The sequence below is a fragment of the Nyctereutes procyonoides genome, unplaced genomic scaffold (genome assembly GCF_905146905.1).
Source record: "Nyctereutes procyonoides isolate TBG_1078 unplaced genomic scaffold, NYPRO_anot_genome, whole genome shotgun sequence".
Classification (NCBI taxonomy): domain Eukaryota; kingdom Metazoa; phylum Chordata; class Mammalia; order Carnivora; family Canidae; genus Nyctereutes; species Nyctereutes procyonoides.
The window spans coordinates 73,892,184-73,900,617 of record NW_026575052.1 but is presented as its reverse complement, the minus strand read 5'-3'; the positions used below and the strand labels follow the sequence as shown (position 1 = coordinate 73,900,617).

Here is an 8,434-nt window from a genome sequence, read left to right as displayed (position 1 = left end):
GCAGCCCGGGTGGCTCAGCAGTTTAGCGCCGCCTTCAGCCCAGGGTGTCATCCTGGAGGCCTGGGATCGAGTCCCACTTCAGGCTCCCTGCGTGGAGCCTGCTTCTCCCTCTGCCTGTGTCTCTGCCTCTCTCTCTGTGTCTCTCATGAATAAATAAATTTAAAAAAAATAATAATAATGTTCTTATTATCCAAAGAAACCAAAATTGTACTGACACATGACCACTCTCATTATCTGTACTTAGTGAAACAAGAAAACTCCCCAGAAAGATTGGAATTCAAAGGATTTATATCTGAAAATGAAGAATGGTAAGTATTGAATGTCTGCTTCTTTCATTTACCTTGCTCTGTAAAAAATCTTTAAATATTCCAGGGGAGGCATGGGGTAACCATAAAACTACTAAAAACCAACAGCCAATGGAAGAATATGGATCATTTCATTTCTTTAAATGAACTTAACTGCTTTCTTCAATTGATTTCCTTTTCTCTTCCCAAAATCGTTTTTTTTTTCCTCTTCTGTCATGGATACTGACTTATTTCCCAACATTTCAGAACTCTTCTTTCATCTCTTTTGTTTTTTATCCTTACTCGTGATTTTTCTCTTTTCATTTGTAGTTAATATGCTGGTTCTACACTGTAAGATATAAAGACAATTCAAAAACATCCTAAGCCTAGTAACAACATTGTCAAACAGATGAAATACAAGTTCTGAAGACCAAATCATGTACATGCAAACTGTTGGTCATTTAAAAGCAATGGGCAGATAGAGAAAAAATCAATCTGCATTGTTTTTTTCTGGTTTTTCTTTTTTTTTATAAAGGTGAAAGATTAGGTCTTCAATGATGGATGGGGTAAGAAGTGAAGATGCAGTAAGAGGTTGGATGTAGAGGCACCTGGGTGGCTTGGCTAGTTAGGCATCTGACTTTTGGTTTTGTCTCAGGTTGTGATCTCAGGGAGCCCCACATCAGGCTCCATGCTCAGGGGGGAGTCTGCTTGAAGATTGTTTGTGCTCCTCACTCCACTCATGCATGCTACATGTACTCTCTCTCATTCTCTCTCTCAAATAAATCTTTTTAAAAAAGAGGTTAAATGTACATTTTGGGTAAAGTTAATGGCATGAGCAAATAAAGACAAAAAATACAGATTTTGGCATAAAGAACAAGTAGTTAAATTTCAGGGCTACTGGGAGAAGAGCCTAGAAAGATGGACAATACTAAGGAAAGCTTTGAATGCAGTCTAAGTAAACTCTCATGAGTTTCTGAGAACAGAAAGAGCATAACATCTCCAATAAATTATTCTTGGAATACAGAGGAGAAGGATTGTAGGCAGAACTATAATTTACTAATACTTGTAAACAATCTAGGCCTAAGATTTTAGGTGCCCAAATAGGAAATTTGTAAAATGGGGAACAATGATAGTGATAGAATGGAAAGAAGGTGAAATTAAAAATGTGAGTTCATAAACACAAAAACTTCTCAAACTAGTGGGCCATAGGGAATGGTACTGGCATTCAAAGGGACAGTGAAGTCAGAAGTGGGAGTTTAGGGGTGGGGAGAGGACATGACAAGTGCAGGGTGAGTCATATTGGTGCTGGAATGTCAGAATAACCGAATGGAACCATAGTTCTTGGGAGAGTTATGGTAAAATGAGAATGTAATCTTACATTTTCCTTGTAGTGAACATGAGCTTCATAGAGTCAATATGGTTTTCTCCATTGTAAAGATCCCAATAAAGGCAAGAATGAAACAAGAAATAGGTAGGGGCATAAATCTTTATCATCAAAAATCATTAAATACAGAGTCAACATCAAAGTGAGAAACTGTTGCTTTAGCACTTGAGTAGAAGGATTTCTGAATACCTTCTAAATGAAGGCATTTATATTCCCCACATAGGAAAACAGTGGCTGTTTATAAAGGGTATCTTTAAAGAAGGCCAACTAAAAATGAGGACCCAATAAATATTTGTTGAGTGAATGTATGTATGTTCATGTTTTTTTAAGGTCTGATAATCAATCTAGGGGGAGAAAGAGGAATCTCATGGCCCCTGAATTTCTTTCTTTTTTTTATTGTAGTAAAATATACATGATGTAAAATTTACCAGTTTAACCATTTTTACATGTACAATTCAGTGGCATTAATTATAATAACAGTATTGTACCATCATCACTATTTCCAAAACATTTTCATAATACAGAAACTCTTTATTAATTCCCCATTCTTCCCTCCCCCCAGCCCCTGACAACCTCTAATCTACTTTCCGTGTCTATAGATTTGCCTGTTCTGGATATTTCATATTAGTGGAATCATATAAACACACGATAGGGTATTTTCTTTTCACCTCATTGTGGTAAGAATACGTAACATGAGCTCTGTCCTCCTAACAAATTTTTTGTGGGTACGATGCAGTATTGTTGACTATAGGTATGGTGTTGTACAGATCTCTAGAGCTTATTCATCTTTTTTTTTCTTTTTCTTTTTAAAGATGTATTTATTTTAGAGAGGGGGGAAAGAGAGAAAGAGTATGAACATCAGGAGGAGAGACATAGGGAGAGGGAGAGAGGGACTCCTCAAGAGACTCCCTACTGAGCACAGAGCCCAACATGGGGCTTGATCCTAGGACACTGAGATCATGACCTGAGCTGAAATTGAAAGTTGGGCATTTAACTGATTGAGCCACCCAGGTACCCCAAAAGCTTATTCATCTTACTTAACTGAAACTATATCTCTTGGTTAATAACTCCATTTCTTCCTTCCCCTAACCCCTGGTAACTGCCATCCCAGTCTTTGATATTATGAATTTGACTATTTTAGATAACTCATATAAATGGAATCATGTGATAGTTGTCTTTATTTCATGACACCACATTTTCTAAAAAAAAAAATAATAATCTGGACAAAATGTCAGAGGGACACTTTAGTTATACTTATGCTGAGAATACTTATCCAAACACTTATTATCTCTGATAGAAAATAATACTGTATTTCTAGTTGTTTTAGCACTTACAGCATGCCTTTATATTGTTTCATTTTTACAAACCTCCTGTGAGGTAGGACAGAAATAACTATCTACATATCATAGATGAAGTGATGCTCAGAAGTACTAGATGGCCTCTTCCAGAACACATAACTGATAAACTATTCTCAGGTCTCAGATCTTTTGATTGAAACTAGAAACAAGAAACAAATAATAACAAGGAAATAGCCATATCAGTTATTTAGAGGTATCAATGATTGATATTTTAAAAATGTGGACTTGAACATTGCCGTTTTCAAGCAAGATACAACTTCCATATAAAACTATAAAACATTCCTAAGTAAAAAAATTATCTGATGAGTATTTAACTGTACCTTAGTTAATACTATTGTTATTGCCTTGGAAATATAATCAGAAACTATCCACATATTAAAATACCAAAATTATAGTTGATAATAGAATAAATCAGAATTTACCAACATTTTGAAAATATAGGTGCCTTCTCAAATATTCTCTCCTTTTTTTTTTTAAGAGAGAGAGAGTGAGAGGAGGGGCAGAGGGAGAGAGAGAGAGAGAGAGAGAGAGAGAGAGAGAATCTTAAGGACACATAACTGACTGAGCCAACCACCCACTCATCAAATCTTGTTTTTTAGAAGTCCTCAATAATAATAATAATAATAAAATGAATAATTGTCATGGAGCAAAAATACATAAAATAATGGATGCCTTTCAGAAGGTTACCTAGTTTTCAAATGTCTGATGTATATTTGAGAAGAAATTGAGACTTGCTTATATTTTCTCACCAAATGTGAAGGGAAAGTCTTGGGGAGACTTAAGCCAAGAGGACATAGTTGGCTATGGTAACCATATAGTAGAATTTCTTCAAATTTTGATTTCTAATCTTTAAACTATAATATTCTTTAATACTTACACTTGGTGATTTCAACACAATATTCATTGCAATAGAAAAAAAGTAAAATCAAGTAGAACAGTGTATTCAGTTCTTTGGTCTTTGTTAATCTCATTTGTGGGACGCCTGATTGTTTATTTATTTTTATTTTTTTATTTTTTTTTATTTATGATAGTCACAGAGAGAGAGAGAGAGAGAGAGGCAGAGACACAGACAGAGGGAGAAGCAGGCTCCATGCACCGGGAGCCTGATGTGGGATTCGATCCAGGGTCTCCAGGATCGCGCCCTGGGCCAAAGGCAGGCGCCAAACCGCTGCGCCACCCAGGGATCCCCATGCCTGATTGTTTAGATCAGAAAGTTGAAAGTTGAATGCCAGTCATTTGGTGTGTTCCAGCCCTGCACTCTCTGATTTAAAGAAAATTTGAAACAATGCAACATCAGCATGTTTCTTCTAAGATTTAAGAGTACATGATCTGGGATACCCGGGTAGCTAAGCAGTTGAGCGTCTGCCTTCAGCTCAGGGCACGATGCTGGATCTGGGGATCAAGTCCCACATTGGGCTCCCTGTGAGGAGCCTGCTTCTCCCTCTGCCTATGTCTCTGGCTCTCCCTCTGTGTCTCTCATGAATAAATAAAATCTTTAAAAAAAAAGTATGTATCCATAAAAAGGAAATGGCAAAGTATAAATCAGCTAGACTAAAACTTTTGTTTACTAATGGTTGATTTCCCTGGTTTGCTTCTTTTCTAAAGATGGCTGATATCTGTGTGATGTACAGAAAAACAAGTGGAGAAATTCTAGCCTAAAGTCACCTGATAACTGTGTCAGAACTTCATGTAACATACTAAAGCATGCACTTCAGACAGAGGTTTATACTTATGCAGTTTAAATACGATCATTGATAAGAAAATATTTTTGTAAAAGGCCAATTCACTTTGTAGTCAATTCTACCTGAATATATATATACATATATATATATGTATTTACATATATATATATGTAAAATTATGTAATGTAAAGAGACTGTTTTCCCACTGGTTTATTCTACAACACTTAGACAGATTGTCATGTTTTTTGTTTGTTTTTCATGGCACCATCAATTAACCATCATTAACACTACATCATTTGAATTAATCTCCAAAACATCAGTAAAACAATACCTGGTAATTGAGACAAAAATATAGGAGTGGTAAGGGTGGGGATGGTTTATAAAGAAAGCAAGGCTAATTAATAATCTCCAGCCTTACCGCTTCTCATCAAGTGTTTTCTTCTCAGTCAACTTGGGGACTTGGGTAGAGTGGTTTCGATAGGCAGATCTTTAAGCAATCTCCAGGGATGCCTGAGTAGCTCAGTGGTTGAGCATCTGTCTTTGGCTCAGGTCATGATCCCGGGGTCCAAGGATTCAGTCCTACATTGGGCTCCCCGCAAGGAGCTGCTTCTCCCTCTGCCTTTATCTCTGCCTCTCTCTCTGTGTCTCTTGTGAATAAATAAGTAAAATCTTAAAAAAAAAAAAGAAAAGAAAAGAAAAGAAAGAAAAAAAACAAAGAAAAGAAAAGAAAAGAAAGCTCCAATAAAGGAGAAACTCTATCAAGCTTTCTCATGTGGTCTCAGCACCTAGGACAGAAACTGGCCCATAATAGGATCTTACCACTCATTCAACAGTTATTTACTGAGTGCTTACGTAAGCACTCACATTTGCACTTACAATGCATACTGTGTAAGCATTTACAAGGAAATGAAAAAAATATATTTTGTTGAACAAAACATATGGCATTTCTTGTCCTTTGGAATTTGTATTTCAGTTGGGGATGAGAAAATATAAGCATTAAAAAAAAAAAAAACCTTAGAATACCAAAAGGTGCTGTGCTATGAAAAAATAGGAAGATTGGGAGTATAGAAATGGATCAGCTGAGATTTTAAATGGGTGATCAGGATAGGCCTCAGTGAGCAGATCTGAAGAAATGAGGGTATGAACCACATGAATATCTGGGAGGAGCATATTCCAGGCAGAAGAAATCACAAGTGACAAGGTCCTGAGGTGGGGATGAGGCTAGTGTTTCGTAGGAACAATAACAGGCCTGTGTAGTGAGCCGAATAAAAATGAGGTTTGTTTAAATAGGTCATATTAGGGGGAACATATGGTGTAGAGTTGAATTAAATGGGGGAAACAGTGTAGGGTTTTAAGCAAAGGAGAAATCTGGTTTATGTTTTAAGCAGATCACTTTGGCTGCTGTGCTGAGACTTAGGTGGAGGTGAGGATAGAAGTAGGGAGGCCTGTGAGGAGACTCTTGGAATTAACCAGGCAAGAGATGATGGTTTAGATCAGGCTGTGAAATCGGTGAGAAGTTCACAAGCCCATTCTTTTTACAGATCACGGTGGAAGGCGTTTTGTTCATGGCACTGTCCTAAGCTCTTTAAATATTGACATGCTCTTATTTGCTTATAAAATGTCCTAGGCTGAATAATGTCCCTGCCTCTGCCCAAACATGCCCACATCATAATCCTCAGAACCTGTGAGTATATTACTTTACATGGAAAAACAGACTTTGCAGATTTGGTTAATTTAATACATCTGGAGTTGGATACATTCTCCTGGATAATTCTAGTGGGCAAGTGTCATCATAAGGGTCTATATAGGAGAGAGGAAGGAGGGTAAGAATCAGTGGTAAGAGACATGAAGATGGACACAAAAGGTTGGAATGATGTGAGCAAGTGGCTGAGACCCAGCACATGCAATAGCTTCTAAAACCTGAAAAAATAAAAATATTCTCCTCAGAGGGAATGCAGCCCTACTGACATTGTGATTTTTCCCAGTGAGGCCCATTTTAGACTTCTGATCTATAAAATTATACAATAATAAATATGTGTTGTTTTAAGCCACGAAGTCAGTGGTAATTTTTTTACAGCAGCAATAGGAAACTAATACAATAAACAAGATTCCCAAATAAATACATAATAATCATGTTACTGTACTATAATTTACTTAGCTGTTTCTATATTCAAATTTTATATTGTTTCTAATTTTCCCTATGATAAATATTGTGTAAGAGGATATTGTTATGAATAAGTCTTGGCATGCACCTCTGATAATTTTCATAGGTTTGGAAATTGAAGGACTACTATGATGATAGATTTTTCTAATTTAAAATACAGAGAATGTAGAGAGAATCATCCAACACTACATTCACACACCAAGATTTTTGTTACCACTGGTGTTTTATATAATAAAATGAATAAAATATAAGTGGTAGAGATTAATACCCTTTAAGCTCCCTTGCCATCCTGCTTCCCCACCCCCATCTCTTCCAGGACAAAGATGGACAAATATGGAATGATTCACAAATGTGTGAAACATTCTTGCACAGGGGCTGTGTTAATCTCTGTTCTGTTCCAGTTTTAGAATGCACATATATATTGACAAAGCAAGCACTGGGGTTTTCTTTTAAGAAAAACTTGAAGAAACATTGCCACCGTTTTTTTGTAAGTTATAGCTTATTTATGACAATAACATTTTGAGGCTCAAAAATATGTAAAATCTTCTTGAGAGGAAAAGGCAAATATAGGCATTAAGAGAAAGGAGAAAAAGAAAAAGGCTAAAATGAATAATGAACTAATTGTAGCTATTTTTTTCTAATGTGCATTCGATTTTCTGTTTGTCTTATATCCAAAGTATTAAATATAAGTGAAACATATGAAATCTTCAAATTACTCACAAGCTATTACTAATTTTGTCACAGTTCCCAAATTAGTCAAATTGGCTTGTGTTTTGAACTGGGAAGAAAAGGGTATTGTTTCCCTTACTGTAACTCTACTGTTTTGTTAGGGTGTCACAGTGGCTACTTTACAATCTAGCTTGAGAATAGGTCTCTTTGTCAAGCTCGGTCATAATTTGGGCAAACCCTCTACTTAAGCAGAACACAACTCAGTTATGAGGTTGAAGATTCATTTTTATTGTAGGATATCACAAAACTAGAAATTTGACTCACCAAAAAAAAAAAATGTCTTAAGTAAAAAGACTTTCTCAAGATCTGTAACTTTTTAAATAGCTTTTATATCTCAAACTGTATGTATAATGTCAGTTTTTACTGAAACAATTATTTTGATTTATTAGGAAAAGCAATTCTTTTACCCTAGTCAATCTAAACATTATAATACTTAAATTTCTAGATAATAGAATTTATGTAAGAACCACAAAGTATGAAATACTACCACTGAAAAGATACACATTTTGAATTAATCCCTATAATTTTATAGGGATTAAATATCAAACAAAAATCAATAATGAGGCTAAAACTTTTTGTGCAATACTTGAAACACAAAGTATTTATTTTGTTTCTTATATTTCACAATAAAGCCAATAAACTATCTTCTCAGATAAAGATATGGACAGTGTGGTTTGTGTATTAACTTCACTGATAAAAAGATTTTTTAAGAATGAAAATGAATAATAATTAAATAGTAGATGTCTGTCTCCGTATTACACACAACAAGAGGTTTTATTTGTAATTAAAAGTCTAATCTTTTTCCTAAGTAGAAATTAATTTCTCTTTAAAAT

At 35.4% G+C, this 8,434-nt stretch overlaps 1 pseudogene; it reads right to left on the bottom strand.

Moving 5' to 3' along the window:
• Positions 1-7,199: 7,199 nt before the first annotated feature.
• On the bottom strand, positions 7,200-7,294 carry LOC129514305 (U6 spliceosomal RNA; annotated as a pseudogene).
• Between the last annotated feature and the right edge of the window lie 1,140 nt (positions 7,295-8,434).